Below are 15,433 nucleotides of genomic sequence, written 5' to 3' on the forward strand. Positions count from 1 at the left end.
AGAGATTTTGTGGTTTCTTGAAGTGGTAACCTGATGATCAGGGCGGTAATGTGGCACACTTGCTTACTGTACCGAATGAGAACCTATGGTGCCTGGGAAGAATAATCAAGTAAAAAAACTTAGAGTGTTAAACCTAATGAAGTAGTTCCTTCTTATCCAGCAGGAGATTTCAGTCTTGGTATAAGCTTTCCAAACCAGATATTGAGGAAAAGTCGTATTAAAAGAATTAAAAGAAGAAATGTCACAACCCTACCAAGGAACAAAATGAGGCAGTTCCTGGAAATTGAGAATTAAACTTATAGCAGAGCTCTCTGAATGTCCAATTATGAAGGGGGTAATGAGAGATGATTGAGTGCTAGTAAGTACTTAATGCATTTGTATACTTATACAATATTGTACCAATATTTGATTACTTGGGAGACCAGGAGAGATGTTTTCCCCACTGTTCTGTTGGACAAGTTGATCCTGATCTGCTATTGTTTTTTTCCCTAACTCTGAAGCACTGAATTTACTGACAGCAGTGACAAGATATATAATCATATAATAAAATAATAGAATGGCTTGGAGTTGGAGTGGACCTTAAAGATCAGCCAGTTCCAATCCCCCTGATGGGGAATGGGCTGCCACCCACTGGTTCAGGCTGCCCAGGGTCCCATCCAGCCTTCACTGAAGGCAGTATATAGGCAAAGACTCACAAAGAGTTGATACTAATACTAGTCCAAAAGTTCTTTTTTCTTTTTCTTTTTTTTTTCTTTTTTTCTTTTTTTTTTCTGTGATAAATACTGCAAGAACAGTGGGAAATGTATTCTGCCAAATCTTCCTTTGAAGCTTGCAGCATGAGCCCAATTACCTGAATCTGTAGTTCACTTTCCTGGAGCATCCAGAGGTTCAGTTCTCTTATAATGATATTATCTGTCATGAACAGAACCAAAGCTATTGGGTATGGTGTTTTCTTGTACTGTCCTTTCCATTCCTCCTATAAAACAGATCTCAAATTTATTACAGGATGTTGAAGCCTGCTGATTTGCAGAGCACATGGAGCAGAAACTCTTCAAATCAGAGAGCTGGCTGCAGTAGGGAGACTTAAGTCAGCAATCCAAGGAGTGCTCTGCACATCTCAAGGCAAAGGACACTGGATTAATAAGCTTGATAGAAGAAAACTCCCTTTTCCAGAAGATCCACTCTTCTGCTTGGGAAGAATAATAAACAAGTGTTCAGGATGACCCCAGCCATAATAAACTATTGGTTGAAGGACAATGTGTGACAAAAATGTACAATAAGATTGTTCTGGAATTTTTAGCTCAGGCTATAAATTCTAAGACACATTTTTTACTAAATAAATAAATAAATAGAGAAGTAGACTAAATTTATTGGTAAATTTAGCTTAGATGACATGTTTTAGGATAGTAAGCCTCAAAAGTCAGACATCTAAGCACAAAACACATAGGTCTTGTTTATGATCCTGGGAAATTCTATCTCTGAAGGGATGTGGGGATCTGTGTGGAAATTCATATGAATATCAACTCCACCACTGTCTCTGAAGGGCAAGTTCCTCTCTAGACTGAGTACCAATGGAACAACTGAATGAGAGGCTGTAGAATCATACATCTGGGCACTCAGACAGCTACAAAGCTGTCCAAGCTGCTTCAAGTTAAGTATTCATACAGGCCACACACGTATGATGACTGGCTCTGTCAGTTTTGGAGAAAAAAAGATGTGCACGATCCAGTGGATGAAAGATGAATCTGGATATTTAAATCTTCAAATGAGACTCATTTGCCATGTGAGGGGATGTAAACTGTACTAGGGGGCTCTGGCATGGGAATGTCACCATGCTGTGGGAGGCCTTCTGACTCTGGAAACTGGAAACCAAGATTAGAAGGTTGGGTTTGTTTGTTTTTCCTAAAATATATGCTCTAGTTCAACTACTGTTGTTATTGGTCTTGGAACTGCAGTCAAGCACTCAAAGCATATTGTCACAGTGGTCTCTTTTGGTTATCAAAACCTATGAAAAAGAGAAAATATAAACAATGCTTTGGAGGTTTATTTTGCTACAAAACAAAACAAAATCCACCAATTTCAACATATATGGCCAATAATTAATTTGATTTCTTATGCAGTCCACCTCTTTGCCCTACTGTCAGTCTACCTTAGGGCCAGGGGCAGAGGCTGGTGTGCCCAACGCTCTGCTCCAGCACAGCACACATTTCCACTCAACAGAGCTCCCAGGATCAAAGCCTCAGACTGGAACAATTTACTTGACCTAAGGATTTTATATAGTCTCTGTGACTGCTAATTTACCTGAAGACTGAAATATTTGCTGTATGAGAAGAAGATTCAAACTTTTCTGTACCCTGAAAACTCATCTTCTCCATTCCCAGGGTGGTAGAGAAATCTCCTGTGGTTGTTGGTGCTAATGAATCTGACACAACTAAGCACTACTGACTCTATCCAGCAGAGGGAAGCAGCAAAAAGAGAGCTATATTTGTTGGTTTATCATTATAACAATTACTAAATAGAATAACTAGTTGCTCCCTAAAGAAATATATTCATAGACTGCAGCTAAAGCCAAGCTCCCAACAGACAGATTTTTTCATTTCTACCCATTTACCCGTGTAAACTGTGGGACATTTTATTACACAGAGATGTTTCCTCCAAATCCGTCAAAAATTTTAATATAACCTCATATCTCAGCAAGCAAAAAATAATCACCGCAGATGATACTAAACCTACACTTTTACCTGCCCCTGTAAAATTAAATAAAAAAGTAACAGTGCCACTATTGTGATTCACACATAATTGAGTGTGCCAACTAATAATCTTTAATATCCACTGCTGACAGAACAGAATTAACTGCATTTTTCCCTGCCCAACTTTCATTTTTTCTCCACGGTGTAAGCCAGTATCTAATCCCATCCTTATATCATTTTGGCTTTATTAACTCAATTGAGGAGAAAGTACTTAGCCTAAAGCAGTTTAGGGTGAGACCTCGAAATAACAATGTTTACACAAGCTAAAGATGTCCTTTGTTGAAGCTCTCCACTGATGCTTGCCAACAAAAGCTTTTCATGTGCAAAAGAGTCAATACCAAATTATAGTTAAGCCATGTAATAATTATCCTCATTAGATGTAACCAGAGCATGGATAGGATGAATTCAGTTATAAACTCTGCTAATACTCAGGAAGCATATTCTATATGTAATTTAATAATCATGGAAGTAAATACACAATTATTTCTGTTTTTATCATGAAGTCTACTAAAGCAGAGAAGCAATTCACTCTACAGTTAGAAGATGGATTTTTTTTGTTATTTTGGTGGGAGCTTTTGAATATTGTATTTAGGTGAGTCTAGCAGAGCTTCCTGAGAGCAAGAGAACTGGGGTACACTGATCCCTCCACCTTAAGTGTACCATCCTGGTGGGAAGATGGACATGGACAGGAACTTCTCTAGGAGCAAGGAGTGCAGATAGGGATGGAATTTCTCCAGAGCTGGTGCGAGGGGAGACAGTCCCTTGCAGAAATCTCCTCTGGCCACAAAGAGGTTTCCAGTCCTTCTCTCCCTATACTTTCTTACTATATCCTGCCTATTTTTGAAGATTGATCTCCTTTCTCAAGTGACAAGTGATAGAACTTGAGGAAATGGCCCCTTTTGTTCCAGTAGAGGTTTATATTGGACATGATTATTTTGTTTTCAATGAGAGGGTGGTAAAGAATTGGAACTCGCCCTAAGGAACATGGTTCAGTGATGGTACTTAGTAGGGCAGGTTGATGGTTGGAATTGGTGATCTTGAAGGTCTTTTCCCACCTAGAGGATTCTATCTCAGTCCCAGAGCTGCTGTTCTCCCTTGTTTCTTCTAGTTCTGCCATTGACTGTCTGCATATTTCTCACCTGAGTTCATACGTGACTCCTCTGACTTTGCTTTTTTTTTCTGTAACAGGGGATAACTTTACCTCCCTACCACAGAATTAACCAGCTGTGTTGAAGTGCTTTGAAAGCATGAAATTCTCACATATTTCCTCTTCAGCACTTAAACCTGATGCCAGTTTGTGAATGAAATTTTCCAGAAAATTAGCTTTTGGACATTAAGAAACTGCAAGAGACAGGAGACCATTCCTCTGCTGTTTTGGTCAACCCCTGGGAGCTTCTAGCAAACAGAGGAAAATAGAACATGTTTCCACAACTCCCATCCTTACTTTACTTTGCCTGCTCCAACCTTGGAAGTGCTGATCACAGAGAAATGAGCATGTCTGTAGAAGCTCAAGAGCAATAGTTGTGAGACTAAACACGCACAGATATTTTTAAATAAGAGGTCAAACAAAACCAGTGTTCATCACTGACATCTCAGAGATGTCAGTTCATCTCAGATATGGCACAAGAGGGTCAAGCCCTGCAGTTTTTCTATAAGCTTATCCACTTTGTCTGAATCTGTGGCATAAATCCCATAACTGCAATGGGATGAAAATCTGCTACTTTCCAGTGGTGTAACCATGACACAGCTTTCAAAGCTGGTAGTAATAAATTGGTGTGGCAATAATGCAATTCTAAGACTACCGAGATAAGGAAATAAAATAGAATGAGAAAAAAAAAAAAAAAACATTTAAGGGATTTATTTTTTCCATGATTACTTATATACTTTTGACAAAGTACAAAGGTTTTTGGAGACTGATTTTTCAGGTATTGGCACGTTTTTACCTTTGCATGCTTACAGTGATAAAGTGATTGACAGTTCTTGGACTTTCAGGAACAGAGCCCATGTTCCATGGAAAAGTCATCCTCTGAACAACTCGTGTAAGAATGTGTTTGTGTAGTCTGAACATTTTTAAGTACTGAGGCCAAGGCACTAAATTTAATTTCATATTTTAACTTTTCACTGCAGAAATTTTTTGTAGTTAAATTCAAAGTTATCAACATTTGAGGAATGATATAAATAACATCTAACCTCCATGCTATTAAATTAAGCTGCTGCCAGCATTATTATTGGCAATAAAATTACTTTGATTGCTATCAGCTATAATCAAATATAGGAAAAGCCTGGAATGCCGATATCTTCCACAGTAGTACATTCTTCAACAGTCATGTGAAAAATAAAAGCTTTGACATGACATATCCATTTAAAATTCTGCTCTACAGTAGCAGATAAAATAATAAATTCTTGAGTTGCCGCAGCCTGTGTGTTTAAGCTCAAGTTATCGTTTTATTTCCATTTGTTTCTTTCAAGAGTTTAACGTTGTAAAAAAGCCATGACTTTGTATACTGAATTATTCACAAGCCTGAGGCATGCAAGTGCAACAACAACTCTTCTGGAGAAACTTCTCCCAGTGCTCACCAGGATGAGCATGCTGAAATGGAAAGGGCATTTCTCTAGCTTTGAGATCCATATCCTCTCCAACTCCTGCCCAGAAACAGGGTGAACCTCTGCTTCTATCACCCCAAACACAGGAGCAGCAAATAGACGTATGTCCTGATAGGGAGAAAATACACTCTGGTGCAGTTTCTCAGTCAGCCTACAGCTAGGCTTCATACAAATACCATATGCAGCTCCTGGGCAAAGCCTAGTGGTTTCTTCACTTGTGGTTTTCATAGAAGCCAAGGGAACAAGAGCTGAGTCTGTAAGCACAGCTGGGTACCAGGCATTTGTCCATCTGCAGCAGGAGCACCGCAGGGCTTGGTGTTTCCTTGGTCCCAAGACACCCGCCTCCTCTCCTCACAAAGATATCTCCCTAAAGACGTCTGAATTCAGGCTGGGGCACACTAAGCAACATCCCCAGAGGTGGCTTTGGGTTCTTGGAGATATTCACATTCATCTCACCCTCACTCCACTACAGAAAACTCAAGGACTATTCCATATTCCACAAAGCCATGCCACCGGAATAAAAGAAAAAAAAAAAAAAAAAGACCTTCATAACACATATCCTACAGGGTTTCATCGTGGTACCTGGTTTAGTTTAGTCACCTGTTGTTATGAGGAGAGAGGCTGCTGAATGAGCAGCTCATGTCTACTTGCTGAGCTCTTTTTTCCCCCCACGTATTGTGCAACAATAATAATAAAGGGCTGTATCTAGATGCCCTGTCATAGGACAGGGATAGCTAAAATTTTCCCTGAGGATCACGCTGAATTTGTTGCTGAATGCTGAGACTTTCAGAGGGGCTGCACAAAGGCAGTGTGACAGAGTGCATTGGAAATCTCAGTTGAAATGCAAAGCACACAGAGCATCCCTATAACTAATCTGACACTGCCTGTGACCCAGCTATGAGTACGAGTTCAGAAACAAACAAAGCTCCCTTTTAAACTACATGCTTCTGACAATTATGCACTGCAGTCTCACCTCCAGAAGTAAACTAGCTTTCCTCTCCCAGCTGATGAACAGTGTGTGCCGTAAAATTCAATCAGATACCGGATATTCAGTGCATATGAGACAGCATAGGTGCCAGAGGGGCTTAATTCAGCCCAGAATAATGCAACAGCAGTTGTTAGAATTAAGCCTTGAATAAGAAAGGGCAGGTATTTTTAATAGATAATTATTTTTTATTAGGTGCAATTACGAGCGTTGAAAGGACAAATGTTATTTTATGTAAGTGTAGGGGAAGTGCCTGATTCTGCACTACTTCTGTATTAATTCTATCAGCTGATCCCTCTCTTCAAAGCTCCACAAGGTTGAAGCATGAGGCTGCAGTTTACAAACCCAGGGCCACAGGAAGAAGGCACAGCACACATGCCCCTGTGCCCCACAGCAGCCACTCTGGGCTCCAACAGGAGGCTCGCAGTTGACTGCAGCCAGGCACAGAGTCCTGTCCCTGCCCGCCCCAGCTGGGCGCAGCTGATTGTCCCGCATTCCATATAAAACCAGCACCCAAACATCCTTTCTTATCACTCCAAAGAACAGGCAGGCACAGTGAAGGAGTCAATAGCAGCACGCTTTTTCCACCATTTCACGTTAAAAGCTTTTCTTTATATTTTGCAAAGGTGGCTTAGATCTGATTTCAGTGCATGAAAGACAAAATACCTTACTTTCAGTTATATCACTGCATGCATAGGAAAGCATCTAGTGCATTTGAGTTCTTTGTCTGCAGCCCAGGCTTTTCCTGCCTCACAGTGACAGGATCAGGGAAGAATTTTCTGTGACTAATTAGGTTTTAACTTGCCAGAGAGAACATGGACATTGGCAGTCTATTGTATAATAGTGAAGGAAAGTTTGAACTAGATTGAACTTAATTTCCTTTTCACTGAAAGGAAAGAAAGATTAATGAAATATCCCCAAATCCATCCTGTTAGCTTTTATTAAATCAACAAATGAAATTTAACCTCCAATTCTGTTATAAAATCTTTTCCTGTAGATTAAGTTTCTACAAACATAAATGAAGTAGACATACTCTGCTCTGCAACATTTTAGATATGAAAATTGCATTACTTCAATCAACATCAATGTTACTTTAGGCAAATGCCATATTAAGAAACAATTATTTCTTGTGTTTCTTTTTACAATGTTATTTAGGTTTTATTAAACGCCAGAACTTTGCTAGCGATTTCTGAAGACCATTTACTGATATTCCAACATGTCCTTGCTCTTTTTGCCAGCAGCACGGAGTAAACCCTTGAGGAATACAGAGCTCTCTTTTATTAATGTTATACTTCTCATCTGAGGGAATCTAAATCATGTTCCTTTCTCAGCTCTTCTACTGCTTCTCAGTTCAAGTTATTGCATTAACACCCCACTCCACTTCTACTCCTGAAATTAACAGTTATATCAGCAAAAAACCCAACCCCCAGCCTCAGTAGATGGGGCCAGGTGCTTCCATTCAATGTATTCAGTTCTGAAGCATCCTTGGTGGGGAATCAGCTGATCAAGCTTAACGTCTGAACCTATTTTCAGAGATAACCTTTATGAATCAATGGAGGATAGATCTAACTGGAACACCCATATCTGCATGATGACATCTGCACCTTAGGAGTTATTTATAAGCAAATGTTAAAACGAAGGGGTTGGGGAGCTTCATTATTTCTCACCTGGTGAGTAAGGCAGAGCTGCAAACAAGAATGTAATGAGCACATCCTGCATGAGAACTGCTCGAGTCTTGCTGCCCACTGACAAGGCCCTCATGCAGGTGGAGTGGAAATGAGGTTGCTGGAAGGGCTCAGCGGAGCCACGTATTGCTGGGGCTCTGAGGGTTCTTCTGCTCCTCACAGGAGAGCACTCCCAGGTGCTTACCAGGTCCCTCCAGCTCCCAGACTTCACAGAGCTCAGAGCACATAGGAAGAAGGCTGTTGCCATAGGAGTTGAAATATCAACGCTGTTTACGTCAAACCTCCAATGCACAGTACTGCACAAAACAATATGAAACTATATAAAATATTTGGAATGATTGCCAAGAAAGTAGACGCTGCCAATACTCCAGAGCACATCCTCTGGAACTGATTACTTCTAATCCTTTAGAAAATGTATAAATAAAATGATGCCAAGACCGATGGACAAGCCAGGGCACATACTCATGTTTCTAATATATTGCTTTTCTTCCACCCCTTCCTTTCTTCATACAAAATACACTCCTTTTTTAGTAACTTAAGTTGACAATCATCAAAGGAAATCAAACTGTATATAAATGAACATTCTGAAGCATGTCACAGTGTGTCAGAAGCTATTGAAATCTACTAGAAGTCTCCAAAACAAGTATTTAAATCTTTTAGTAATGCTTTAGTAGGGTGATTATTTAACTTACTAGCAAGAATGCATTTAGCAGGAACACTAGAGGCGTTTACCCTTAGTATTAGCTACTCAATCACAGCCTAATCCCAGAGGCCTAATCTACGTGTAAGTGGGAACACAGCAATTATCTACATTCATTAGAAATTAGAAGGGGGGAAGGTAGAGAAAAAAACTTCAATGGATGGATAATTAGTTTTACATACTACCATTGTTTGCAGGGGGTCAAATCCTTCAGTCGGCACTCTTGAATACATATTGCCATTGAAGTCAAAGGAGCTTTGACAAAACTGTCCTGTCCTTTCTTGCCACCCAGACCACCAGCTATGATCACTGGGCTGCTTGCCTTAGACAAGGAGGCACAACCTTGTTTTAGCCTTAAATATATTAGAATGGTCTCTCTTTCTCATAAGCATCTAGTAAGCTAGACCAAATGGATTTCAAATGGATTTCAATAGGCCACTTGTTGGTAACTGCAGCTGGTGCCTGCTTTGAGTTCTTTATTTTGTGCTTAACACAATACTTCTTTAGAACAGATGGATTTAGCAAAGCTCACTAAGATACTAAATAGAAATAGGGTGTTCTTAAAGCAGCTGGACACAAATTGGATAAACATGTAATGGAATACCATTTCTCTCATTTTCCATTTCCTAATAAACATGTAATGATTTATCATATAACTGGAGAAATGACATCCCTCTCAATGGAAAGGTAATGTTACTCTTTAGTATGAGTCATTTACGTCTAATCCCAGATAGAGGAAGGGAACAGTCTACTATTGCAGCATTATTTCTGTAAGCTCATTATAATTACAGCTGTCCTCAAGCTGAAGAATTCAGACATATTCCATGTCTCCAGCTTTTACTGTAGCTCTTTGTAGCAGCAGATCTACATTCACTCTCAGTCAATGCGACATAATAAGATGCTCTGCAGTATCCTGTACGATTATACTCTCCTTTTTTCCTATGTGCCAGAAATTGGCAAAACCAGTGTAACTGAAGGTCTTTGAATTTGTCTGTTAAGTGTAAGTTACAAGGAATCTGTGCAACATCCATTCACAAGTACTTACCTAAAGCGAAGTGTCCCTTAACATCCCAGAGATTGTCATTTAAAGATATTCTGTCTTCAGTATGGACTTAGCATAAAGATAAATATTAAGTACTTCCTGGTATAAAAAGCCTTTGAAACACTTATAAATCCCTTTTCTCTGAGAACATGAACTAAAATAAATCTTTCTGCTAGGTCAGTTGATAGAGTCTACATCTAAACAGCAAAATGCGTGAACTCAGCTTGAACAAAACAGAGTGAGATGTAAAATTTTGACTGCTCCTCATATGTGATCCATGTTCTCTGCCCAGTGTAATGCTGATCTTTGCAAGGGCTCTGCCGAGGGAATTGCTGGGATGAGAGAGGTTCAGGACCAAGGGGGATGTGATGGATCCATCCATAGTAATGTTCAAGGAAATATTGGATGCCAGTTACATTTCGCCTGCAGAAACAATTTGAAGATGTCTCTGCATTCAATTTTGCTATAAGTGAGAGTGGAGAAGAGCAAAAAGGGATAAAGTTCACAGAAAGTGACTGCTGAACAGATGCAAAAGGACCACTCCCACAGCTGGGTGCCCAGCATGGCTTTATGCAGCAAAAATCCTTGGCAGATATCTCACCTGAAAGTATACATTAAATAAAAATGTCAAATGAAAAGAACCAGGAAAAAAAATCCAGTCTTGAATTCATTTTCAGAGGGCAGAAAATTCAGGCTGGAAAAGACCTCAGAAGACCATCTAACCCAGCCTCTCTGGAACAACTCTACTACAAAGCTCCTTTTAACCAAAGAATCTTCTTGAAATAGGGAAGCAAGTGGTAAACATATAGCAATACTCAAGGACTTTGTTTTGATAGGGTAATATTTCTACAGTTAAACCAGGCAGTAAAAGGCCACTGTGATAATAAAGAAGTGCAAAAATGTTATGGTTGAAAGTGAAATAAGAATGACTTGTAGTAGAGTAATTCATGATTAAAAAGTAGTCTCCATGATGCCACTTCAGAAAATCTTTACTACAAACTTACTAAAAACAGATCCAAAAAACAGGAAGTCAGACACCTTCCATGCTGCCCAAAAAGCAGATAACCTCTGCATAGAAGAAAACAGAATTTGAAGATTTGTCCCAGAAAAAAGGTGAACTACTCACTGAGAGCTTCTTTCAAGATGTGGTTTGTTGCTTCCTCACTTTCTGGGTGGTGGTGGTGGTTCTGCTTTCTCATGTATCAACTCAGCCTCAGATACAAACTCATTATTATGTAAAGTACAACATGCAAAGTCAGAATCTAAAACCCTATAATCTTGCAATCCAGCATATGGAAAATGTAAATAGGTGGTATGGAGCAAGAAGCTGTTTTCATCAACTTCAGCCAACAGTTGATGCCCAGAAAAAAAAAGTTTTCTTTATCTGCTATCCTTCCACCAAAACAATTTCCAAAGAGCCATCATCCATCCCAAATGAAGCCATCGTTTCATTCAGAAACCTTGGAAGTACAGCTTCAGCTCTGCGAGAAAATGAATTTAAATAATTGTACTGAAATATTTTTTTCCCCCCTATGGGCATGAAAATAAAACCACAAGATAATCATTTTGTGGCTACCACTTACTCTATGTGTAAGAAAGGAGTGACTAGGGAGTGGTCTCCACTTCTCCCACCAATGGTTTGTTGTCCCCTGGCAACAGGGGAGGGTCTGGTTTCAGGAAATGCAATGTTGCCATACTTCTGAACAGGGCAAGAGGGTCACTACTCAAAGAGCTTTGTAGACTTAGGTTCTGTTAGTAGTATGTGTATCCTGCTGGAGGGCATGCTGACTCTGGCCAGATGGCATAGAGGGTCAGCAGTGGAGTGCAGAGGAGCCTGAAAAGCCAGTAACTGAGCTCAGGCAGAAGGGAGGGATTTGGCAGAACAACTGGAGAGGGAACTCAGTTGAGAGATAACAAGTGCTTTCAAAGTTAAAAGTGAAAGCCAGACCTCTCCACATGAGGAACCTCAAGCTCTGGTTCACCAACCTACTTTGGACAGTAGTGCTGCAGGACAGCCATTGTTCTGAGGAGCTTTAAAATGCAGCTGCTCAGTGTATTTATCCTCTCTGAGTTGTAAGCACACAAAGCACTGTAAACCAGCACTGTATAGCAGGCAATATTTTTCTGCCAACAGCCTGTGCCCAAGCAGTAAAGGCACCTTTAAAAGAACCAGTTGAAAGTACCCTGTAAAAATAACAACTGTACAATCCTCCAGGATTATGTCAAAAGACAGATATACAGCATTGAAGGACACAGCCCAAGATTACAAATAGCACTGCTAGAAGCTATGACTGCATTTGACAGACACTCTCATTTTGCCTTTAAAAATCTCTCATAGGTTTTTAATTAAACTTTACAGGATCCAAGTGGTGGTTTTGCTGCTGCACAGTATATGTTTACCATGAGATTAGTTCTGGTTGATTGATGTACATGGACTCAAGACAATTCAGAATATTCTACCTAAAGGGCAAAGTCTTCTTGTACCATAGCATACCTCAGCAATAATAAGCTGACATGCATAGATTTCCGGGAAAAATACTTTTTTTAATAATCTTTACATTGAATGCTAAGTGAAATGATTTAGCAAATATTGCATTTCATTTGAATCTTTGCCCATTTTTAGAAATGTGAATATTAGCCTACTTACCTAAGAAAATGAGGATTTTGCAGTCAAGTTATTTTCCTCTTTATCTCTGTTTGCTCATCCATGTGTCCCTGCCCTGGACCTTTTGAACTCCTTACCAAAGTTCACTGAATTTGAGAGATGGGGAAGGTCTGTAAGATATTACTATTTTCCTGCATTTAAGGATAAAAAGCAATCTTCCAGAGAAGTGAAACTAATATTTTCCCAATTGAGAGAAAAGCTGCTTTATTAGAAACCGCAAAACCTACATATGAAAGATGTCACAGGACCATAAGGTAGTTCAGGCTGGTAGAGACCTCAGGAGGGCTCTTTTGTCCATTTCCCCTCATAAGCCATGAGGCCAGACCAGGCTGCTCAGGGTACATCTCTGGGCACAACCCTGGAGAACGTCCAAGGATGGAGGCTGCACAGCCTCTCCAGGCAACCTGTCTGCTGCTGCTTCCCCTCACAAGGAGAGGATGTTCCCCTACAGCCAGTATGAGCCCTTCCAGTTTCAGCGTATACCTGTTGTCGCTTGTTTTCTCACCCCACACTGCTGAGAACCTGGGTCTATGACCTCCCCACAGGTACTAAGGGGCTGCTGTGTGCTCCCTCCAAAGCTGTCCTTTCTGTCCAGCAGACAGCCCTGGTCCTATAGCCTTTTCCCAATGGGTCTGTACTCTGTCTTTGTGGGACATCTGCCCTTGAAATGACAGACACACACTGCGAAACACAGCCCGCCGGCCACCCAGCTGCTGGAGTCAGAGCCTGGCCATGTGGGATAGTCCAGCTGTGCTAAACTGCAGCCAGGGCTGAGAGGTTTCCCTGCACACCAAGAACAGTACAGGACATCTGCTCCCAAAGACCATGTTAGCCAGGCTGGTTCTCCTCTCTGTGGTCAGAGCCACAGAACGTCTATTTTAAAGTCTTCTTATTTCAAACTTAAAGGCAAAAAGTTGCCCTCAATGCTTGGCAGTAATGAGGAAAGGACTGTCATATCCTGATCTCCTGCCAATCCTGTAGCTCTGGACATGCACTGAAATGCAGTGCCCTCTGTGTGCTTTCCTGACCCTCAGGAGATGGGGTGCCTTACAAGCAGATCACAGAGCACAGCACAAAATCACAGCCCAATCCATTTTGTGCAGTGGGGGTTAAAGCCCCATTCCCATTCCGGCACTGATGATCCCAGAAATTGCCCGGTTTCAAAGAAGATGAGAAGTCTGTCTGTTCAGTGGGGCTGTTCCTCATTCTATCACTGCTTTCTTTAAATACATGTTGTAATGACTTGCTGAAAAACGAGGCAATTTGACATTGTTTTGAAGTTCATGCTGTCTTCAAGGTCCTTACCTTCAATTCGCATGTTGTAAGCCTTTTGAGTCTGGTATTAATAATAAATATTATTGCCATGCATCCTTATTTTTTGCTTAATTTAATTACAGAAAATGTAATAGCCTTATGAAAACAATATATGAGTTTTCAAACCTAATTAACATGATACAAGTGTACAGGTCACTAGAACAGTTGTTTTATCTGGAAGCCTTCCATGCGAACAGATAAAACTACATTTAATTCAGCAGCTTCAGTCGAAAGTTAAATCAAAGATGACTAGTTCTAGCCTAGGGGTGCAGCTTTCCTGGTAATAAATACTTTCCTCGTCATGATTTTAGACAAAGAGATATGAGAACCCTATCAAAGAGTTTAAAATATGTCCAAGTCAGCCATGACCAAGGCTTAGCTGTTATACCAACTCTTTATCACCAAGGAGAAAGTCAACCCAGATGTATGGTATTGTTTCATTAGCCTAATGGCAAGTTTTTTTTTGTTTGTTTGTTTGTTTGTTTTTAGGTAAACTCATGCATTTCTCCCTATTGCTGCCTCAGTGTACCATACCTTAATACCCAGTCTGATCCCACAGTCATTTTAGGGATATAGTGTAAGTCAGCAGCAGTGGCACGTGCAGTCTGACAAAACTGAGCAACATGCTTTCATTCTCTTTTTATATTTAGTTGAATATTCATCAAGTGTCATCTTAAAAAGAAAAAAAAAAAAATAAGAAAAAGAAAAGCTTGATAGAGGCAGCAGAGGCACTTGTAATTCAGGCATTCAGCAAGTGGTTTATCACTCCCAGTACAAAGAGAAGCAATTCCCTCATTTCTTGGAAGAGGGAAAAAAATGGGTCTGGTATCCAGGATGTCATGTGTCTGCCTACCCACAGGCATTTGTCTGTCCATCAGCCAATAAGAAAAAATGCTCGCTGAGAAACAGGCAGCAGTGTTTGACAGGCACTAAGGCTGATTCATCAGAGGGCTAAAGCAGACCAAATTGTTCTCTGTGGCAGTTGAAGGAGCTTCTGCCTCCTGCACCTCTGGCTGCTGTTCCTGCTCCTGTACAACTGCTCGGTGGCCTCGCAGCTCTGTGACTGATGTGTGACCTCCCCTTGCCTGTATGCATGGCCCCTCTATCTGCTTCACTGTGAGAGGACCCCCGTACCCAGAGGGCCACCCCTTGTGCTTCAGGTTGTGTCAGAAGGTCTGAATAAACATTCATTTTCACAACAATTTTCAGGAAACCAAAACTATCCCATCAGCCCTGATGTACATCTATTGAGGCTGAGTTTTAACACCTGTGTTTCCTTGGAAGTGACAAACTCATTTAGGAATAACAAATTAGATGTTCCCTCATTGAGGGAATAACTCACTTGCAGCTCCTCAGCCTCCTGAAAATCCTCTTCACACAGGAAGAATTTCTGCAGTAGAGCTGCAAATGATGGGAACATGCAACTCCTCCCAACTCTCCAGGACTTCAGAAGATACTGGAGGGATACATAGGGATGCAAAATTCCCCATATATCCATATTCCAGTAACCTTCTCCGTACAACAAGCCCTTAGGATATTTTCAGGAATGGGTTCACAGTTCTTTGAGCCTACAGCCAACATCACAACCCAATAGCTGTATTTCTCCTTAAACTAAAACATATCCCATTTTCACTTACAGGCCAAAGGTTCAAAGTTTAATGCTGTTTTTCTGCTTAGTTCAGACTCTT

The sequence above is a fragment of the Centrocercus urophasianus genome, unplaced genomic scaffold (genome assembly GCF_019232065.1).
Source record: "Centrocercus urophasianus isolate 14NV4802_14NV808 unplaced genomic scaffold, USGS_Curo_1.0 seq_14, whole genome shotgun sequence".
Lineage (NCBI taxonomy): Eukaryota > Metazoa > Chordata > Aves > Galliformes > Phasianidae > Centrocercus > Centrocercus urophasianus.